Consider the following 23,889-nt stretch of genomic DNA (forward strand, 5'->3'; position numbering starts at 1 on the left):
TCAGAGAGCCAGCATGGGTGTGCGATGATGGTACAAAATATTACTTTTAAAATGTACAACTTAGTGAGTCTGGGCCTTTGTACAATGTCCATAAAACATTAAAATTGTGTTTGGGCCCAATCCATCCAAGTGCAACAATTCATCCTGTCATGATTTTCTGTCATGCTTTTTTCCATATTACATTTTCCATATTCCTGCTATGCCATTGCAATAACACTTCAATTCCCTATTTAATGATGCTGATTCATCCTGCCCACTTGAACCTTAGAGCTGATTGGAGAGGATCCAGTGACATGGTCCTCCCAACATTTCTCCCAATACTGTTTGAACGTAATTGTACACATTGTTATGGAACACGGTAATGCAATTGTGTGTCTGGGCTTATCTGTACCCCACAGCATGTGTAGTTTCCACTGCCACAATAAGCAAGTTGATGGCTCTTCTGGTGTGTTCCTGGTGTTCATTGGGGACATTGAAGAGTGAGTATTGACAGATGCGCCATAGAATCCAAATAGAAAAGAGGTTTATAGTATTAGAATTTGGACTGTGTTAAGTTTCACTGTTGCTACAACAGCACTTGTGGAGGATCTAGAGCAGTGCTAATTTATATATTTACTTAGATCACATCAAAAAAATGAAGAACACACACAGCATTTTTGCTGGAGATTTATGACTATTATCATTGCTGTGCTTATTGCAGAAGACTTCATAAACGTTGATGTGATATTGTTTTTATGTGATTACAAAAATAACAAACATATTGCTTATCAGATTCACCCATAAATTCTTATGTGAAGTTATTGTCACCTCTGATCCTAAGATTATACACTTGTGTCACAGGATCTTTGCTGGCTTTGGTTTTTGTTTGTAAAATTTGTTTTCTTTTTGGTTTTTGTGGTAATTGCATTACTCTGTTGAAACAAGCAGCAAGAGAAGAATTTTCCCGTCAGCGAGCAGGGGCGGGGCCCGACGTCACCGCGCATCATTTAGATTGTCAGTTCGGCGGACGCGCAGCTGCGTCAGCTGCGCCCGCCGAACTGCCAAAGGTCTATTAAGGCCCTTAAAAAAGTCATTAAAGCTGTTAAGGTTGGTGGGCAGGCGAAAAGCCTAGGTGGCCTTCACTTTTTTCATGAAACCTCATCCACGAGCGAGATGAGGTTCCGTGAAGTGTTTTAAAATGTAATAACAACTTATACTTTTATTCTTTGACCTGTCCCAGCTCATGTGATAGCGTCACATGAGGGGACATGTTTTAAAAGTGTTACAAACCTTCATTTCAAACTTCAGCGCTGAAACCAATCTCCCTGAGGCACCTCCATCCCTCGGGGAGATCTCTGTGCTTTCATACACATGCGCGAAAGAGTGCAGGGAACCTCTCAGGGAATCCCGCCCCCGCCTGCACAAGGAGCACTCAGCGCTTCCGGGTGTGCATCACGCTGGGCAGGCCTTAATTGGCCCGCCCACGTAAAATGGCGGCGCGCACCCGATCGGGTTCGTGCTCACTCCTGCCTGCCCCCGCACAACCCCCCCCGACGGGGGGAAAATTCTCCCCCAGATGTTCGAAGTGGTGCTTAAAATGGCTTCTGCCTCAATCCTTCAGTTTTACCAAAGATGACTTCAGAGGTCACATGACTCTGGCAAGCCACAGTACTCAAAAGGCAACAGTGTACAAAGGTACTTCTCCAAACATACCCCGTTTTTTATAAAAAGAGAAAAACAAATTGCATGCACTGTCATTTGCAGTTACAAGTTACCCATGTCCATAGTCTATAAAGAAAGTCACCACGCACGAACGAAAAAAACGCTCTTTTTAGTCTTTTCTAGGATGAGTTATGAGTGGCTCTTTAGCTCGCTTAGCCTGATGGTCATTAAAGGCACTGCACTGACTGATATGGTCCTTAATCTTATTGCTTATGTTTGACAAGTAAAGCAACGGCTAATATTTAAGGAACGAATGTATACTTTGCAACAGTTATACTTTCCTTTCTGGCTCAAAAACACAACAGGAAAAGACCATGGCTAACAAAAGATATTAGGGATAGTATTAGATCCAAAGAGGAGTCATATAAAGTTGCTGGAAGAAGTCTGAGGACTGGAAGCAGTTTAGAATTCAGCAAAGAATGACCAAGAGTTTGATTAAGAGGGAAAAAATAGAGTATGAGAGTAAACTTGCACGGAACATAAAAGCAGATTATAAAAGCTTCTATAAGTATGTAAAAAGATTGAATGAAATTAGTATTACTAAAAAAATAGTGCTGGAGAAATTAATGGGACTGAAAACCGATAAATCCCCAGGACTGATAATCTACATCTCAGCGTACTAAAGGAGTTTGCTATGGAAGTAGTGGATGCGATGATTGTCATCTTCCAAAATTCTGTAGATTCTGGAACAGTCCCAGCAGATTTGAGGGTGCCAAATGTAACCCCACTATTTAAAAAAGGAGGAAGGGAGAAAACAGCGAACTACAGACATGATAGCCTAACATCAGTAGTGGGGAAAATGCTAGAGTCTGTTATAAAAGGTGTGATTAACAGGACACTTAGGAAATATCAATGGGATTAGACAAAGTCAGTATGGATTTATGAAAGGGAAATCATGTTTCACAAACCTACTGGAGTTTTTTGAGGATGTAACTTTCAGAAATCTTTTGATAAAGTACCAGAGAAGAGGTTAGTGTGCAAAATTAAAGCACATGGGATTGGGGGTAATATACTGGCATGGATTGAAAATTGGTTAGCAGACAGGAAACAGAGAGTAAGAATAAATGGGGTCTTTACCGGAGTGGCAGGTGGTGACTAGTGCGGTACCGCAAGGATCAGTGCTTGAGCCCCAGCTATTCACAATATATATCAATGATTTGGATGAGGGAACCAAATGTAATATTTTCAAGTTTGCTGATGGCACAAAACTTGGTGGGAATGTGAGTGGTGAGGGGGATGTTAAGAGGCTTCAAGATGATTTATGGGCAATTACATGGCAGATGCAGTATAACATTGATAAGTGTGAAGTTATCCATTTTGGTAGGAAAAACAGAATAGCAGAGTATTATTTAAATGGTGAGAGATTAGGAAATGTTGATGTACCAGGGACCTGGGTGTCCTGGTACACCAGTCACTGAAAGCAAACATGCAGATGCAGCAATAGTTCAGAAGGCAAATGATATGTTCGCCTTCATTGCAAGAGGACTTGAGTACAGGAGCAAGGATGTCTTGCTGCAGCTGTACAGGCCCCTGGTGAGACCACACCTGGAGTATTGTGTGCAGTTTTGGTCTCCTTACATTAGAAAGGATATACTTGCCATAGAGGGAGTACAGCGAATGTTCACCAAACTGATTCCTGGGATGGCAGGATTGTCATATGCGGAGAGATTGGGTCAACTAGGCCTGTATTCACTGGAGTTTAGAAGAATGAGAGGGGATCTCATTTTAACATATAAAATTCTGACAGGGCTTGACAGATTGGATGCAGGGATGATGTTTTCTCTGGCCGGGGGGGGGGGTCTAGAACAAGGGGTCATAGTCTCAGGATGTGGGGTAGGCCATTTAGGACTGAAATGAGGAGAAACTTCTTCACTCAGAGGGTGGTGAACCTGTAGAATTCTCTACCACAGAGGGCTGTGGAGGCCAAGTCACTGAATATATTTAAGAAGTAAATAGATAGATTTCTGGACTCTAGATGCATCAAGGGGTATGGGGAGAGAGCAGGAGTATGGCATTGAGATAGAGGATCAGCCATGATCATATTGAATAGCAAAGCAGGCTTGAAGTGCTGAATAACCTATTCCTGTTCCTATTTTCTATGTTTCTCTTTCCTTCCTCAGACTAGACTCAATTCCTTGATGGCTTGCATGGATGCACTTCAGCATCTCTTTTCTCATTTCCTTAGGGATGAAAACTCTAGTCCATTTGTAACAATATATCACCTTCGGCAATCATTTCACCTCTGTATGCCCAATACTCTCTTACAGCAACAGGTGGTTTCAGGCCATCCTTCCATCACTACTTCTGCAGCACTTGGGCTGCATCTCATTATGTAGTTTGCTTGATCTAAACGAGACATTTATCTGTCAGATTCATTGACTCTGCTGGATTGATGACTTCCAGAGCATCTCGTGCTGTTGCTTCTTGCTGAATCTGGAAGATTTTGCATTCTGTACCAGCATCATCAACTCCGTTAAAGGGAGTGTGTCTCTCAACACCATGTCAGCAACATACATCTGCTTTCCTTGCTTCTATTTCACTTCCAAATGATATCTCTGCAACAAACAAAATTATATTCTTTGCAGGTGCCTTGGAGCAGATAGAAGCATTTTGAGAAAGATGCTTTGAAGTGGCTAATGGTCAGACTCTCCCATCACTTTTCCCTCCCAAACAGGTTCTAATTAAAATGCTCACAAGCAAAGACAATAGCCAGGCACTCTTTCTCAATCTATATGTACCATTGTTCAGTTTGCGTTAAGGCTCTGGTTGCCAATGCAGCAGGTTTTCCTTGCTGCATGGGGGTTGCTCCAAGTCCCATTTCACTGTCATCACACTGCAGGGTGTCTTCGTCATTGACATCATAAATCCCCAGCACTGGTGTTGTCAGCACCAGTTGTTTGAAAACTGCTTCTTGTTCTGTGCCCCAATATCACTGAACAACCTTTGCAGTGGGCTTACATAAAGGTTCATACTCTGATGACAAATTGGGCAAGAACTTTGCTAGGTAGTTCCAAATCCAATGAATGGTTGCACCACCTTCATATCTGTTGGTTGGTGTATCTCTGCTACAGCTCACACTTTATCAGGATCAGAGTGAAATCTTTTCACTGTCAGTACATGACCGATGTGCTTGACTTTAGTCATCTTCAGTTGCAGTGTTTTTCTTGTTCAGCTTCAGGTTCATCTGGCGAGCAAGTTCCTGCAGACTCGCTACATTCTGATCACGGTCTGCGATGGCTTCTTCCATCGTACCTCCACATTCATAGACATCCATGATTGCTTCCACTCCTGGAAGATCATTGACTATCACATGCTGTTGGCGATGATACTCTCCCGGAACAGTAGAATGCCAAATGGCATGTGCAACCTTCTGTACCTCCCAAATGACATCCAGAACATGGTCAGACAATTGCTGCTTTCATCCAACTTCACTTGTCAGTACCCACGCTTTGCACCTAGGGCAGTAAAGCCCTTTGCCTTGGCAAGTTGTGGCAAAATGTCTTCAGTGGTTAGTATGGGGTAGTGCGATCTCTTCAAAGCTTTATTGAGGTCCTTTGGATCTATGCACACTCTCAGTTTTCCAGGTTGTTTCACTTCTACCATCCTGCTAATTCAGTCTGTAAGAGTTGTCACTTTCTTGATTATTCACATCTTCTCAAGCTAATCTATCTTGGCTTTCAGGCTAATTTTGAGGGCAGCTGGAACTCTCCTCTAAAGATGCTGAGTTAGTCTCATACTCTCATTAACTTCAAGATGATATTCACCAGAACACATCCAAGACCTGTGAAGTATCTTGTTAATTTGTCAGGATCTGTTCAGCAGTCAATGGCTAGGTGCCATAAAAAAACACTGCAAATCTCTTCTGTATCTGGAGGGTTACCAGTCCAAGCTTTTGACTTGTTTCAGCTGAGAGGAGTGTATTTTGCTTAGTGTCTACTATTTGGAACTGCAGATCTTCTTTCTGCTTATTATATTGGGCTCTCAGCTTAGCCTGTCCTCTCAGGGTGAGCATCATTCCATCATATAGCTTCAGCTTTACCTTCAATAGCTTCATTTTTGGGTCACCATTTTGAGCAACTTCCTACAGATCTGCGAAGTTCATGATGTTGCACATAGCATTGGTGTCTGATACTTCACTTTAACTTGATGCTGTCCTTCTACAGTCATCATTCCAATAGTGACAAACCATTTTGTACCTTCAGACTTGACAGTGCCAACCTGATATAGGGTATAGAGTGATTCATCAAAATCATCATCCAACATCTCTCCCGGAACCATCTTTATAGGCTTGCTTTTCTTCTTTCCAGCAAAACATTTGCATGCAAAGTGATTCAGCTTCTTGTAGTTAGAGCACTGCTTTCCTCATGCTGGACATGCTTCCTTTTCTTTTGTGTGGTATTCTCTACAATATTTACATCTAGTACTCTGGCCCTTATCTTTCTGCTGGCCCTTTTGTAAACGGTTCTTCCTTTTTTCCATTGTCTTGTGCTTGGAAGGCCTGAACTGCCTCCCAGAATAGTGTAAAGCCTCGTCAGTTCTCCATCAATATTCTTCAGCTGATGATTAACCACTTCAGAACTTCTACACGTCAATAGCTTTCTTAAGAGTAAATTTCTCTTCTCTCAGCAGACGTGCTCTCCAGTGGGATCTCTTGCTCCTAAGACAACTCTAATTCTGATGAGATCATTCTTCAGTTGCCCAAACTCTCAAGATTCAACTAGACATCTCAATCCAGTCACATACTGATCAATATTCTCCCCCTCTTTCTGAGCTTTGGTGTCAAACGCATAGCATTCATAAATAACATTGGTAGGGGGTTCAAAGTGGGTCTTCACGTCCTCCATAATTTCACCAGATTGGCATTTCTGCTCCTCAGTGAGGTCTATGGTGCAATACAGCTTGTAGCACACTTTCCCAAGCACAGAACAGAGCTGCTATTCTTACTTATTCAGGTTTCTTGTTTAATTCTGTGGCAATTTCATAGTTCTGCCACTGTGACTGGAAGAATTGCCAATTTATTCTCAAATCTGCCTTCATTTCCATTGAAGCTGATACTGGAATATTCAAAGCCATACTAACTCACCCAGCAGTCAATATCCTGTACAAAGTTGAAGACCTAAGTTTTAATTATTTTCTGATGTTTCTTACAGCTGCTGACTCACTTACATCTATCAAAATCCACTCAATTTCAGCTGCACACTCCTGACACCACGTTCCATGTGGTGCTTACAATAATTTCTGCCTCAATCTTTTGTTTTACCAAAGATGACCTCAGAAGTCACGTGACTATGGCAAACCACCGCATTCAAAAGGCAACAGTGCACAAAGACTTTTCTCCAAACAGTAAGTCTTTGCATCCTTGAATTACTTTTGACTCCTTTTGACAATGATGCCTCATGTATTTTAAAGGCTCTTTGGTTCCCTGTCAAAGAATGATTGTTTCCATTCTTTGTGAAGTATTTCAACTAATACTTCATCAAAAGTGGTTCTCTGTCCCATTTCTAGGCTGTCATCTGCTGTGTTTTCCCTGCCACTATTTCTACAGGCCAATTTAAGTCAGAAAGTTGATGGTTGAATAAAGTAGAAACCCCTGACTAACATTCTTTCACCTAGAGAATGCCCCTCCCAAAAGAATCATCACCTAAAAGTATTGCATGAATCATTTCAGTTTACCTCCAACTTTGCTGCACTGCAAATTCTCTCTCTCTGATTCTGTGAAGAGCTTAACTTACCATTGGTAGTAATTTCAAATCCGATAGCGTTGAAAAAGGTGCACACTTGGTTCAGAGTGTTAGTTGTACATTAATTATATGCCGGAGGTGAGCATTAATTAATGTTTCACTTGAGCAGATATCAAGAGACACTTATTGAAACTGTGGTGTGGTTGACTTAGCAGGTGTATGCTTGCAATGTTTCACTCCGTAAACAAATTCAAGACTGAGTAAAGATTGGCTCCAGTGCTATCCTCCACCAACTGGCTTTCCAGATTAGAACTGGTTACAGTCATAAAATGGTTTAAACTCACTTTATGCCCAAAACTAAAGCCTTACTTTCCTAGCAGCATTGGAAATTGGTCTGTATCCAAGTCTGTGGCACCTACAGGTTAACATGTAGGAATTGAAGTAAGACACATGCAATGCCCCTCCATAAATAAGAAACCTAAGTGTCAGCAACAGTTAAAATAGAAAACAGTCAGTGATATTGAAGAATCCTGCTTCAGAGACTATGAAGTAGGCTTCGTAGTCTTCAGTATGTTAACAGCAAGTCTTTATTAACAACTCATAACTATATACAGTAGAGGATACAAGTATGGAACTGACTCCATCCTATGTCTTTACATTTCTCTTTCTATCTCCAGCCTGACCCTGGCTCTGGGTCATGTGCCTTCTTACATCATTATGTGGGCGGTACTGTACTCAGTCCACATTAACTCTATGTACCAGACCCTACTACTACACCTCATCTCAAGTCTTTATCCAATGGATATAGAGCGACATTAGTTTACTTCAAGTCTTACATTGTTATAAGTCTTGTGCATTTACTTTACTGCTACAGCCTTAATGCTATTCCATCATTATTGCAATTACAGGATTAACATTAGCAACATTCTCGCTATCCCATCTCCCCCCTTCAAGTCCTTCAGAGGTTCAGGTGGTCTGGAGGCCGCACAACCCTTCCACATCTCATTTGCCGTTTTGTCGGGAGAGTGGTAGACTGTGCTGGTTCTGGTTCGTATTGTTGGCTTAGAAGCTGGACTGGCATTTGGGTATGGTTTCATCCATTTCTTTTTTCTTGATGTTAAACCATGCCTGGTTGATCTGGCTGGTTTGGCAGTGCATGGTGTTGTTACTCTTGGTTGTTTCTTGTTGGGTGGATGAAAACGATATTTGTCTGCTTGGTGCTGCCTTTTCTTCTTTTTCCTTTTGGGCTGTCGGGAAGCTCTCTGAGGTTGAGGAAGGGTGTTCCTGTGACAAGAAGAAGATTGAGTAGCATGCTCACCTCTGTTTTTTATTGTCGATGGTGCAAAACTGCTACGAGGTTCCAGCATCCCTTGTGGTTCTGGCATGCTGACTGGAAGTTGCCGTGTGTACACGATGGTTGGTGTATCTACCAACTGTACTATCATTGTAGTTAGAAGCAGAGGCTCCTCAGACTGTTGATTCCCCTCTGATACCACTTCCACCGGAGGTGCTATGGTAATCTCATGTGCAGTAGGTTGGTCTGACCATTGGAGACTTTCCATGACAGGAAATGATGATGGACAAACCTGCTCCGCAAAAGAGAAGAGAGATTGCAGGTGAAATCAGAGTCTGATTTTAATGTTTGAGGACTCAGGACCAAGTTGTTCTGATTGGCTAACAGTAGTGTTGACATCTTCTGCTGTCTGGAGGAGATCAAGGGTTACGCAGGCATCCCTGCTTAGAAGAAGCCCGATTCTGGACAACATATATCAGCTCAAAGATCTGTTTGTTGCCATACCTCAGTGCTTCAAGGATCATGTCGAGGACTGGGAGTCAGACTCCCCCTGCTTCATACAGTAGAGCATCCGTCATTCAAATCCAAAGGCCTTGGAGCCATGGTTCCTCATCCGACAGGATTGTCACACTGGCACCTGAATCTAATTGAAAATTTTTTGGACAACCATTTATTAGGTTATCAACAATCCAGAGTGAAGATTCCCTGATGTCACCCAAGAAGAATGGCTATGCATCTTCTGGGTTTTCATGTTTTATCTTTGAGGCTGTGTGGTGCTGGGGTTTTGACTTGCACAGTTTACCAAAGTGTCCCTGTCAGTTGCAGTGGAAGCATTGGGCAGTGTTCGCAGGACATTGATCTTTCCTGTGTGGGTGTTTCACACCGCAGCGCTGGCCAGGTCGCTCTGCTGGGTAGTTCAGGAATTGTTTTCCTTGACTGGATAGTCCCTGCATTTCTGTGACCTGATGTGGTGGACTGAGGCTTGGTTTCTGGGTCATGTGCCTTCTTGCATCACTGTGTGGGCGGCACTGTACTCAGCCAACATTAATCCGGTATGTACCAGAAACTACAGTAGGTTCTTGAAGTAGTGTTTCCACAAACAGCTTCTGATCTAAACTATTCTTTCCCAGTTCAAAGTCTGATAAAGTATGTCCACTTTTCTATCTGCATTGTTTGACACACAGCTAAAACTGGCTCTTCAGTGCCTCCACCTAACACTAGCAGCCCAGTGGAAGAGGCCATTCACCTGCTTTGGAGGCAGAGGCGTGACTGGAGCCTAGGGATACATTAAGACTCTTTGCAAGGCCCAGGTGACCCCTCATGCCCCTCCTAGAACACAAGGATTCCTAATAAAATTGAAATGTTCAGCTTAGCATCTTATGGCGTCTCCGTTGTCTTCGCAAGGACATGCTGTTACGTTTCGTGCCACGTGGCCTCCCCTAGTTGCAGGTACAAATGGGATCACAGCACCCATGATATCATTGAGCTGTAACTTTCCCATATAAAGTGGACCCTCACCAGCCTCAGGTTGGGTGGCCCTTCCAGTGCTTGATCTGAGGTCAGTTCAGATTGTGGGAGGGGAGGAACATGGCCCTATTTCCCCCCATCTTAATCCCCTCTCCACTTCGCCGCGTACACAGTTCCCATGCAATTGAGGACAGTTAAAATCAACCCTGTAATGATTAAACAAAGTACAAGAAAATGGAAGGAGCGAAACTGGAAAATATACAAAATAAAGCATTGCTGATGAAAGTTTGCTAGTCTCAGCTCTGACTCGCAATGAACAGTTCACATTCCTTAATTTTTACACACCAAACACTGGCTTACATTACTGACATATTGTTGGTCCTCAGTCTACATGTTTTTAGTAGCACTACAAATAGGGGATGGACTTTCACCTCAAGTGGATATGTTAGTAACCAGTCCCTCTCCATGCTGCAGGATATAACTAGTTGGTCACAGTCTGAATTGGTTGGATATCTGGCAAAAAACCAACGCTAATGCCTCAGGTTTTACTTTTCACTTGTGTCCCAGTGCTCTACTCAAGGATTGATTTTTTTTTTGCTTCCCCAAGGGCTCCTTGCTATATTTCAAAATTATATTTAAGTTTAATTTAATGTCCATTCAAGCAGCTCGGATTCAATCTACTGTCTTCCCACAGAGGTTGTCCCAGAGGTGACATGTCTGCTGGCTGGATGATCATTAGTTTCTTGCTTTTGTTCAACAACATCTGCAGACTATTTTGGAACATAATAGATTGTCAGAAATGACCCTTTTTTTTTTGCTGCATGCATTTTATTTTATGGACGGTATGTGTTCAATAGACAATTGGATGCATTCCTGGAGAAAGACGGAATTGAGGGCAATACGGTCAGAGGCAGCTAAGTGGAGTTGATTTGCTGAAAAAGGAATAGCTTTTGTTGTGTCTAATGGTCCTTTCCTGTTCCTATGGTGTTACAGTCACATCCCATTCCACACTGGACATCTGAAGGGATTTTGCTTTTTAATTGCGACTGAAAAAATCAAACATTCTGGTTTTTCAGAGAATAGATATGCTGGCCTCCTCTGCACCAAAGTAGAGTAGGATAAGGTGGGAGACCTGAAATGGTAGGAATCTGTGGGAGGAGTAATTGCTTCCTGATTATAAATTAGCTTCAATGCATAGGAAGCTAAATCCATGAATTCTTTTAGAATGAGAGAAAAGGGGAAGTACTTTGTATTGAATATGCTACTCCATCCTTTTAGACTCCTTTTACAAATTATTCTTCATACCTGTACGCTATTTTCCATGCATTGGTTGATGAATTTATATTAAATTTCTCTCTGAAGCCATTAAAATAAAGAGGTTAACAAATATGTTAAAATAGCACAGTTATGAATTGAATGTAATTGTATTAACCAGCACACAGAGAAAATTAAATCCTCTAGGCTTTTACTTTAGGTTGATTGTTGAAAAGATGGATTGGTTCGAACACAACTCTTAAACCATCTTGCAGTGAAATATCCCTTCTAAATTAAACTCATACTCTGGGAATTTCATTTCTATGGGTGGGAAGTCATTGGCTGGCAAGTGGGAAATGCTAGCCATAATGAGCATAGAAACTTTGTAGAATCATTGTTGGGTTCAGGTGCGGCCCGCAACATTTATATACCCACCCACCACAAACCCCAAACAATGAGCCTAATTTGAACCAAGAATTTATCTTAAAGTATGTATTCAGGCAGTTTTGTGAAGGACAGTACTAAACTATGGAGCTACAGGAAGCCATTTTATCACTTAAAGTGAATTGATTTGTTCTGTTTGCTTCATGTTAGCATAGGTTACAGTATTGTAGTTACGGTACTGAAGTACTGACAGAGGACAAGAGTTCGAATCCCACCACAGTGTCATGAAAAGCCGATTACAGCCACCAATTACTTACGGGCATATTGAACATTTTAAAGAAGATGTGTGTGCTTTTAAAAAATACAAGCAAGGACACTGAATAAAAGATGGCTGATAATGTAAAGTGACCACTTTCTGGAAAAATTCCAATGTGGATTATATACTGATGGACCTGTCCTGAAAGAACATGGAATGTCACACCTGAAAAGGTGTCATAGCCTTCTTCAAGCAGAGACACTTAAAAGGGAGATAGGAAAGATGCAAAAAACTGAACTCAATCTCCTGTGGTTGCAGAGATGAAAGACGGATTACTACGTCTCAGCAGTAATCTAAAATCCATCGCCTGTTGATTTATATCTCAGAATGTGTAAAATGGTCGGAGATCAAAGAAAGCAGACTCTGAGCGCGAGACATGAGGCAGAAATTTTACGTCTCGCAGGCGGGTGCAATCGGGTGTAAAATCACGCGAGATGACGTTGGGCAAGCATCCCAACGTCATCGCACACTTGTGTGATATTTCGCTTGGCGGGCACGCGCAAAAGTCAGAAACGCACCCGCTGACAATTAAGTGGGCAATTAAGCCCATTAACAGTGCAAATGTCTGCAATTTTTCGTGGCCCTTACGGTTGGTGGATGGGCGAATCAGCCAGGCAGCCTTTACGTTTTTCATGAAACCTCATCCAAGAGTGGGGTGAAATCTCCATTAGGAAAATAATAAGGAATATCTGGGGACAGCATTTTTATGAGGTATGTTTTCAGGTGCTTGATTGTGTTGCATGGACATTTTTTTTCGCAGCTTTTTAGAGCTTTATTTCATTATTTGCAGGTCTGCAGCTCCCTGAGGCAGCTGTCTGCTTTGAGGGAGCTCTCTCGCAGTGCTTACGCGCACCCGCAGTGATGTTGTTGCCTGCCCTCTTCCTGCCCCCACCCAGCAGCGCTGAGCTTTTCAGCACGTGTTTCACTATGGCTGTCCGTTTTCCAGCCATTCCCAGGCCCGCCAATCGCATGCGCCCGACAACTGAAAAATTCAAGCCATGGTTTTTTTTTCCTAACAGGAATACATAGGGAAAAATGGGTTAAAAAGCTTGTTGCAGAGCAGTGCAATGTGTGCTGGTGTGCTGTGTGTGTGTGGCAGCAAGAAGAACAACGGTCACACTGTAGTTGCAGGTGAGCTGCCTCTCTCTCTCTCTTGCTCTCTCTCTGTTACTGGAGGCAAGGCTCAGCAGAAGCCACAATCAAAAAGGAAATAGGACAGCTTCTTCAGCTATCCTGCAGAACCAAGTGTCTCCAAACCCACTGCCAAACTGCCAAAGTCAGCTCTATGGAAATCACCCAGCTTAATGGCCGCGACTGAAAAATTCAAGCCATGGTTCTTTTTTTCCAAACAGGCCTCATGGACAAGCCAAAGACGGATTCATATATATTTTAAAACTTTTATTTGGACTCTTAACTTCTCATTTCTGACAATGTGCATGTGTGTTGTGTTTTATGATTTTTCTCAAGTTTTTAGTAACTAATAAACTTATTCTTTCATTGACTCAAGAAAACCTGGTTAAATTGGCTCCTTCAAAAAAAATACACCTGGACTGGGGAAAGTTATACACGGAGGCAAGGGATCCCTTTTAAATTAACCTTGTTGCGACCAGCCAAGGAGACTGAGTAAAGAAGGGGAGCCAGCTCATTCTTCCTCACCAAGCAGCATAACAAAATTGGGGTCCCATTTGGGAAGTTAACAAATTTGGGGACATTGCCTGGAGACCGGTTGTAACAACAACAAGTTGAGAAATTTAACTTAATGGCTGGTCATTTTCAGGCTGGCATCAGAAAAGTAATCAGGAAATATTCCAAATTATTGCAAAAAACCCAACTTTATGTCCTTCCAGGAAGCAATCTTGCATATTGGCCCATTTACAACTTCAGTCCCACACTAGCAAGCCATTCAGTTGTAATCAATTGTTACAAATAACAAGAAGAAAGAAAAATGTAATGAGAAAAGAATCTAACAGACCTATCGGGTATCGCTTAGGCATCATTATTAAGACATGACAAATTCAATCTCAGCCATTCAACCACAAGTTCTTGTTACTAACATCTGGGAGCCCAGGCCCAAGCTGGGAGAGCTGTCACATGGACTAATCAAGTAACAAACTGATAGAGTTCAATTCACAAAATTGTATTGATCAACCAATATCCTAGATTTCTCCATCACCACCCCTGGGTTTGTCCTGTTCCACTGCCAATGCAGTAGAGCTCGTCCAATCTCCAGAAAAGCAATCTAGGCCATTGTCACACTGGATTTCTCCCTCCCAACCCCAATTCTTACCTTTTGTTAGAACTCACCAGTCTTTGGTCAGCCCAATATTGTGCCATTCTGGAGCTGACAGCTTGCCCTGTATTTTTTTTATTCTTTCGCAGGATGTGAGTATCGCTGGCCAGGCCGGCAGTTGTTGCTTATCCCTAATTGCCCTTGACAAGGTGGTGGTGAGCTGCCATCTTGAACCACTACAGTCCATGCGGTACACCAACAGTGCTGTTAGGACAGGAGTTCTAGGATTTTGACCCAACAACACTGAAGGAACACCAATATGATTCCAAGTCAGGATGGTGTGGGGCTTGGAGAATTTGCAGGTGGTGGTGTTCCCATACATCTGCTGCCCTTGTCCTTCTAAGTGGTAGAAGCTGTCCGTTTGGAAGGTGCTATCGGAGGAGCCTTGATGAGTTCCTGCACCGCATCTTGTGGTACACACTGCTGCCACTGTGCATTTGTGGCGGAGGGAGTGAATGTTTAAGGTAGTGGATGGGGTGCTGACCAAGCCAGCTGCCTTGTCCTGGATGGTGTCGATCTTCTTGAGTGTTATTAGAGCTGCCTCATCCAGGTAAGTGGAGAGTATTCCATCATATTAGCCATGTATGTTTGCTGTTTGCTCAATTTTACAGGGAGAGGTGGTGGTTGGGGGGCGCTCGCCACCACCCACTCCAACTCCCTACCAAGAAAAGTCAGTCCGTTTAAACAAGGTCACCCCACAGCCATAGCCTGCTCCAGGCGGTTTTAACAAGATGGGGATCAAACTTCTGCCCCTCAGTATGAGGAAGTCCCACCCTCGAGTTGCCGGCCAATCTGATTGGCCAGCTGCTCCAGCAGCCCTAGCAACACCAGAACTCATTAGTGGGTGCTGCTGGTGCTACAAGCAGTCCCACAAAGATTGAGGATGGATCCGAGATCCTGATAAACCCCAGGATTTTAGGGTCGGGTAGGATCAGGTACACCAACGGAGTAGGACAAGGGGGTGGGAGGGAAGATTTTAGAGGACAGGTGGGGAGGCACAAAGGTGGGGGTTATAATCTTGGGGGATGCTCCCGATGCACACAGGGCATCCGCCTGAATGACGTGTTTCCCCCTTCCTTCCTGCTTTTTAACCAGTTGAGTTAAAAAAACGGCCTTCTCACTCTCGCCCACCTTCACTGCCCTGTATATTATGGCAGTGGAGGTGGCTTGAGGGCCTTACATGGGCAATGATTGGCCACTTAAGGGCCTCAGTAGGCCTAAGGGCAGGCAGCCTAGTGGGCGCCTTACCCACACCCCTTATATTATGGGGACTGGGTTGAGGGTGGGTGGGAATGCGATGGGCTAGCCACACGACCTATGTTACATGCCCTTCCATGTCCCACCACCGCCCCCATCACCCAAGACATGCCCAGCAGGGGCTGGAGGGGAGAGTCAGTGAAATCCAGCCCCATATGTATAATGATGAGGCTCAGATAATTGAAGTTCCCCAGATTTTGAGGATAGCATTCCTCTACGCATGGTACAATGCAAATTTTTAAAAATCTCATTATTCACCACTAAGAGGAGATGAAGTACAAATTTAAAAATAGTCATTGTATACTTTCAACATATCCAGTGAAAGGCTATTTCCATGAATATTCTGGTAGATGCCAGGTAATATAAGCTGTTCTGTGCTACAGACCTGAATAATTTGTGAAACAAAAACAGAATTACCTGGAAAAACTCAGCAGGTCTGGCAGCATCGGCGGAGAAGAAAAGAGTTGACGTTTCGAGTCCTCATGACCCTTCAGCAGAACTCTCATGAGGACTCGAAACGTCAACTCTTTTCTTCTCCGCCGATGCTGCCAGACCTGCTGAGTTTTTCCAGGTAATTCTGTTTTTGTTTTGGATTTCCAGCATCCGCAATAGTTTTTTGTTTTTATCTCTGTGAATAATTTGTGACCTGGCTATCTGTGGATTGTTCAATCCGAAGGCCAAATGCATTCTTCTCCCAGTTTACCCCAATTGCAAATCGATTTGAGCTAACAGTAATTTTACCCTGAAAGATTTGTCATGTAACCATTCAGCTTACACTAAATCTTTCTGTCCACGGTTTTAATGAAGGCATCAGTCATGGGTAAACAAATTTATTAAAATTTGAATGCAGTGGCATTAAACAATCATACAGCAAAATTATCGTGATTTTGATCCTTATTTCTTCATCAAGTCGCATAAGCTTTGATTCCAGTCCAGACACGAATGTCGTAAGTATACTCTTATGGTCCATAGACAAAATAATTCTGCTAGCACTTGCTGCTAAACAAATTCACAGCTGGGATCCTTTTTATTACAAAGATGTTTGTGTTTTTATTGCACAGCTGGTTGTACAGCTGTATAATAAAAACACACCCTCAAGTATTATGGCATTTTCATCAATTATTTTAACAGAAGGAAACACCATGTATTTAATGTACTTCAAAGAAATTATCTGGAGAGAATTATCTAAATACCAGTGAATTACAATACCTGTTTTCTAATGAGCTTTGGTCTCTAATGAATATTGAATCATACTTACTGTTTTACTTCAGCACTTAATGCCCAACCTACCTATTAATACTGAGTTGACCTTATTACAACCCCATTCCAACACTGTCATTTACATCAATGCTTAAGAAAGAGCACTTTTCAGTCTGTCAATGGCAATGCATTTGAACCGCTTAAAAAAATCCCCGTTTTCATTTGAGTGTTCTTCAGCTTTTCACAGACACAATTCCCGAATTAATAAAGTACTTGTGCATAGAACTCCATCTCTCAAATAACTACAGAGCGCTAGAATGAAATATTGGGTTGATTTTTTTTAGATGCTTTAGGCAGTGTTGTCAATCAGAATTTCCAAGGAATAAGCTGATCAAAGCCCAACTTTAAATTTCAGTGTGATTTAGCCCACACAGTGCCCAGCCCTCAAAGAAATGCCTGCACCGGGCAAAAATCTACCCCATTTTGTTCTGCTCATTCCCAGCAAATTTTTGTGAAGGTACTTCTGCAATAGAGTGCAAAATGTAATTCAAAACAGTTTTTTGTTACTTTAGATATGTTAAAATATATTGAATTAATACCCACTGTGGTTTGGAGAAGGCTAGAATATATACAGGCCTGAAATTCAGCACTTTCTTGAAGTACGCCCAGATTGTATTACAGACCAAGATGTGAATTAGGAGAACTTGAACATAAATACACCTTGACATTGCTGTTATTGGAATGCTTTACTATTTCAGTTTTCTTCATCTTTTGCGTGGACTGACCATGCAGAGCATATTCCCCAGTGGAAGCCAATGTATCTTTCCCTGGTGATTATGAGGAAAATTTTAAAGACTTAGTGGGAATATGGTCGGAGGTGTACCTTTTGATATTCTCCTTCTTGGAAGGTTTCCAAAGCATGAAAGATTTTTTTTCCTCTCAGAGTAGAACCTGGCTGAACATCAAAGGCTATACAGTACACCACTGTCAAAGTGGGCCCACAGCTAGAGTTGGACGAAACTTTGCATAATCACTTCTTCACACCGTATGTGCTTGATTAACTAGCCAGCGCCAGAACTTCACCTCATCAGAGAAATGGAGCGTGTTCTTTGAAATCCCCTTGTGTCTTTTAACTTGTTCATGAACTCGTACATTACTTTATTAAATTAATTCTTGAGAACGGGCATCACAGCACTTATTGTCCAAGCCTAGTTGCCTTCCTTGGGAAGGTGATAATGAGCCTTATTCCTGAACCTATGGAGTGAAAATGCTCCCATGTTGCAAATAGGTATGGCATTCCTGTATTTCAACCCAGCAGAGATGAAGGAACGGGAGCAATAAGTATCCTAATTAGAATGATGTGGAACTTGAGAGGAACTTGGAGGTGATGGTGTTCTAACTGCCCATGCCCTTTTAAATGGTGGGGAAGGTATTGCTGAAGAAATATTGACCCAGAGTTTCTGGGTTGTACCCGGGAGGTACCCCAGATGATGCACTGGGGTATCACCCCAGAAGTCCCCATGCAAGGACTACACTGGAATTGCCCAGGAAGTTCAAGCTTCTGATGGGCAATTACCTTGCACCCGGAAACCATCTGATATTCCAATTTAAATCGGGGACTTCGGATGGTCTGACTCTCTTAGCAGAATAGTTACCCAGGAAAAGTTAGAAGGATGAAAACAACTTCTAACTCGTGGGTAACTGTAGTATTTACATTCTCTCCCCACCACTGACCCACACTGGATACCCCGACTACACCACCCACCCCTGCCACTGGTGCCCCCGACTATCTCCCTACTCCTCCACCTCCCCTGACTACCCCCCACCCGCCAACTACCCTCCCTACCCCCTCCATCCCCCCATCCTATGCCCCCATCCCAGCCTACCCCTTTCCCCGCTCCACCCCATTCCACCCGCATACCTTACACACTTACCTTCTTCCTGGCTTCTCAAAGTGACTGGGACCTTTACAGCAGTTAGTGTGTAAATAGGGGATGTGCCTTCACGTCCCCCAACACTACTGCCCTGCACTGAAGAGTCCCAAGAGCTGGTACGCTGCAAGTTCTCCACAGTCAGAAGGTTGGGCAAGAAATGTGTAGCTCCCGACTAAGGTAAGTAAAAAGGAGCGGAGTGGCAGTGCGACTGTGATTGCCACTCCTCAGAAGCCCTGCCCCATTGCCATCAGTTTCTGTGGAAGCTGTGATTCGGTAATTATCATAACCTCAGTTTCACACTGTGTGATACAATCTTGCAATCATTTAATACATTAATTTAAAATTGCTATGGTCACTATTTTAATAGGGTGCTAATCAATGTTTCCTCTAGATTTTCTTTATACTGGATGGTTTTAATCCCTGCACAGTTTACATTCTAAACATCAGCATGACTTACATTGTACTGGAAATTCCTGCCGATGCACTGAAAATGCTGTAAGTGGCCTGTTAATTCCAATGTGCACTATGTTCCTGATTGCTGCACAACCAGGTATGTGCAGATCTTAGAGGGAACATTGCTGCTAACCATTTGCAATGCGTGGGTTTGAACCTCTGTTGAAGTAACAGACAGAGGAATTTGAACATTATTATGATAATGTTGTCCAGTTTCATTTATTCTTGTTTCTCAGGATGTAGGTAATATTTATTGTCCAGTGGCCTTCTTGGCCACATCAGAGAGCATTAAAAATCAAGAACACGGTTTCAGTGGCCAGTTTCACATGCTATGCCTGTTGGGGTAGCAGGTTCCTTTCCCAGAACAACATTAATTAGCCAGATGGGTTTTTCCATTAATACACAAGATAAGATCACACGGAGTTAGGGCTAATATATTAGCTTGGATAGAGAATTGGCTAACCAACAGAAAGCAGAGAGTCGGGATAAATGGGTCTTTTTCTGGAAGGCAAGCTGTAACTAGTGGGGTGCCACAGGGTTCGGTCCATGGACCCCAACTATTTACAATCTATATTAATGACTTGGATTCAGGGATAGAAGGCATTATAGCTAAATTTGCAGGTTACACCAAAATAGGTGGGAAAGTAAATTGCAATGAAGAAATAAGAAATTTACAAATGGATATGGACAGGTTAGGTGAATGGGCCAAAATTTGGCAGATGGAGTTTAACATGTATAAGTGTGAGGTTATCTATTTTGGTCGGAAGAATAAAAAGGCGACTTATTATTTAAATCGAGAGAAACTTCAGAATGCTTCAGTGCAGAGGGATCTAGGTGTCCATGAATCGCTGAAAGCTAGTATGCAGGTACAGCAGGTAATAAGGAAGGCAAATGGAATTTTGGCATTTATTGCTAAAGGAATAGAGTATAAAAATAGGGAAGTGTTGTTGCAACTATACAAGGCATTGGTGAGATCGCACTTGGAAACTGTGCACAGTTTTGGTCCCCTTACTTGAGGAAGGATGTAGTTGCATTGGAGGCGGTTCAGAGGAGGTTCACTAGATTGATTCCAGAGATGCGGGGCTTGTCTTACGAGGAGAGATTGAGCAGTTTAGGCCTTTCTCGCTAAAGTTTAGAAGGATGAAAGGAGATCTAATTGAGGTATAAAAGATGCTAAAGGGGATAGACAAGTAGACGTGGAGCGGATGTTTCCCCTTGTGGGGCATTCTAGAATAAGAGGGCATAGTTTTTGAGGAGGAATTACTTTTCTTAAAGGATCGTGAATCTGTGGAATTCACTACCTCAGTGTGCAGTGGATGCAGGGATGCTGAATAAATTTAAGGAGATAGACAGATTTTTAATTAGTAACAGGTTGAAAGGTTATGGGGAGAAGGCGGGAAATTGGAGTTGAGGCCGAAATTAGATCAGCCATGATCGTATTGAATGGCGGGACAGGCTCGAGGGGCTGAATTGCCTACTCCTGCTCCTAGTTCTTATGTTCCAAACAATCTGGTAATTTTCTTTTTCTGGTGCTGGCAATTAGCAGTTTTATTAAATTTAGTTTCACAATTTATCATGATGGGATCACAGATTTATAAGGTTTGGGTTGGGCTAGTCCAGTACCATAACCACTACACTGCCAGGCTTAAACCTCAGCAATTATATTAGCACTCAGAGCAGCTTTAGTCACAAGAGACTCTCTTATCTTGCCAGTAACAACCCCATTTCCACTTTAACCTTGCATTTTAAAAGGAATCTCTGTAGTGGCAGCTATGTCTCAGTGCTTAGCATTCTTCCCCTGAGTCAAAGGTTTTGTGTTCTAGGCCCATGCAGTCCAGCGATTTAAGCATATAATCTTGGCTGCTGACCCTCCAGTGTAGTACTGAACGGTATCCTCTCTTTCAGATGAGAGGTTAAACCGAGACCCCATCTGTTCTCTCAGATGAGTGTAGAAAGTCCCATGGCACGATTTTGAAGAATTGGTGTCCTGGCTGATATTAATCCCTCAAACAACACCTAAAAAAAATGACTTGGTTATTATCACTTTGCTGTTTGTGGGACCTTGCTTTGTGCAAATTGGCAGCTGCATTTCCTACATTACAATAACAAGTACTTTCTTGGCTGTAAAGCACTTTGGGACATTCTGAGGTCGTGAAAAGCGTTATATGAATGCAAGTTCTTTCTAGCTTTCTAACTGGGCTCATAATTTATTTCTAATAAATGTATTGCTAATGCTTTGAGGTCCAAATCTGGCTAAAAGTGCCGAGAGATGGTAGGCCCCTGTAGTCAAGAATGAAGGATCAGGATGTTGTAATTCATGTAACCACGGGATAAAAATTCACCTGATTGCTTATGTTGAAACATCATAAATGAAGGCGATTTCTGTTCCATGTTTCAAGTAAATTTTTAACTAACTTGTTTCTGATTTCATGAAAATAAAAGGGGTGCAATTTTGAATATTGCAGGAGCAGAAAGACCTGGGTGTATATGTGCTTGATCATTGAAGATGGAGAGAGCAGTTAATAAAGCATATAGTATCCTGGGCTTTGTTAATAGGGACATGGAGTACAAGAGTAAGGAGATTATGCTGAATTTATATAAGACACTCGTTAGACATCAGCTGGAGTATTGTGTACAGTTCTGGGCACCACATTATAGGAAGGATGTGAACACATTGGAGAGAGTGAGAAGAGGTTTACAAGATTAGTTCCAGGGATGAGAAACTTCAGTTACGAAGATAGATTGGAGAGGTTAGGACTCTTTTCTTTGGAGAGAAGAAGGCTAAGAGGAGATTTGATAGAGATGTTCAAAATCATGAGGGGGCTGGACAGAGTAGATAGGGAGAAGCTGTTCCCGCTCATAAAAGGATCAAGAATGAGAGGGCACAGATCTAAAGTGATTTGCAAAAGAAGCAAATGTGACGTGAGAAAAAGCTTTTTCACAGACCAAGTGGTTCGGGTCTGGAATGCAGACCCTCAAAATGTGGTGGAGGCAGATTCAATCGAGACATTCAAGAGGGCATTAGATAATTATTTGAATAGAAACAATGTGCAGGGGTACAGGGAAAAGGCAGGGCAATAGCACTATGTCATAATGTTCATTTGGAGAGCCGGTGCAGACATGATGGGCTGAATGGCCTCCTGTGTCATTAAAATTCTGAGACTCTGTGATTAGATATTCCACACAGTCAGTAACTAATATATTCAAAGGTAGATAAATTATTTCTAGTAAAAGCAAAAACAAAGCTTCAATGCTGGAAATATATAGCAGATTCATCAGCATTTGAATAGGGAAAAGAACAGGTTAATGTCTTGGGTATATGTGCACCATCAGAACTGGAAACTGGTAGACAATCAATGCTCTATACATGACTAAATAAAGTAAAGGAGAGCAGAAAGTGATTGACAGGGAGAAGCTGTAATTTCTGACCTCTACCTTTTATTCTACCTTTGCTTTGTTCATCCCTGTAAAGAGGCTCACTAGTCTTCTGTTATCCAATGAAGTGTCTACACCCAAAAGGTTCGCCTGAAGTCGGTTTTAAATTCAACCAGTTTTGATCAAAATTTTCAATTTGCATTCTAGTTTTTTATCACAAGTTGTCAATTTGTTCAGGACGTGAAGGTACTTACTTTCTAATATTTCCTGTGAACCTCAATAGCAATAAGTTGCTGCTCACCAACCCGAGCATTGTTTTATTTGAAGTAAACAACTGGCCGATTGATAAAGTTGTTACTCTTTGTTCATTGACACTAAATAGGTCTACATACCCCTTGATACTTTATAATGATAGAAAAGCTCTTAGGTGAATTTTATGATTGTTGTTCAAACTTTTAACCTTCAATGTCGAAAGTAGCTTTAGACATTAGGCTTGAAAGCAAAGGTGCTGAAACCAATCAATTCAGTTCATATTGTTAAGTGAATTATATCCTTATATATTTATTTAATTAAGCTGATTTCCGCTCAATCAACTGTATCCTGTAACAACAATACAGAAGGGTAGTGTAATGGTTATGTAACTGGCTAGTAATACAGAGACTTAGGGTAGAATTTTACGCCTGGCAGGCGGGCGTGCGTCCAACCCGATCGAGTGAGCGTCCCGACATCTTCCCCCACACACACAATCTTCAGGTTGGCGCGCAGGTGTTGGAGCCACGCCCACCATCAATTAAAAGGCCACTTTTGATCGTGATTTTATGTTGCCTGTGCAACAAGCGTGAAATTGCATGGTCAAAATGGGCAGGTGGGCAGCCCACATTTTGCAAAACCTCATCCAAGGGCGGGACAAAAAGGGTCAGCAGCATTGCCAGTGAGTAGTGAAGAGTTTAGGAGATAGTTTGCTGTTCGTTGCTTATTTGAACTTGACAGCTTCAACTCAGTTCTGAGCTTCATTCTTAGCATTTCTAGACTTCATTTCATGACTCATTGGTGTCTCCAAGGCCCCCGGAGGAGTTTGACCGTGTGGACCCTTCCAGGTATCAGACAGCCTCCTGTAAGCCTGGTAATGGAGATTGTGCTCTCCTCTGAGGAGGAAGAGAGCGGCAGAAGGGAGAGGAGGCCAGGTGTCCCAATGCAGCTTCCAAGGGAGCGACCTGTGGGAGGAGAGGCGCAGGCACAAGGGGCGCAGGGCCAGCCAGCGACGTCGTCCAAGGCAGAAGGGG

The 23,889-nt window shown here is 42.5% G+C and overlaps 1 protein-coding gene and 1 long non-coding RNA gene across 2 annotated transcripts in view; one reads left to right on the top strand and one right to left on the bottom strand.

The window, feature by feature from the left end:
• The window catches only part of LOC144689939 (uncharacterized), a 43,533-nt gene extending 24,591 nt beyond the window's left edge, over positions 1–18,942 (bottom strand). Inside the window, exon 1 of the long non-coding RNA XR_013578736.1 lies at positions 18,779–18,942. This is a non-coding gene — a long non-coding RNA (uncharacterized LOC144689939). The remainder of the gene's footprint in view (positions 1–18,778) is intronic.
• wdr27 (WD repeat domain 27) overlaps positions 1–23,889 on the top strand; it is a 478,059-nt gene that overhangs the window by 346,473 nt on the left and 107,697 nt on the right. The window lies entirely within an intron of this gene.

This window comes from Cetorhinus maximus, chromosome 14 (genome assembly GCF_964194155.1).
Source record: "Cetorhinus maximus chromosome 14, sCetMax3.hap1.1, whole genome shotgun sequence".
NCBI lineage: Eukaryota > Metazoa > Chordata > Chondrichthyes > Lamniformes > Cetorhinidae > Cetorhinus > Cetorhinus maximus.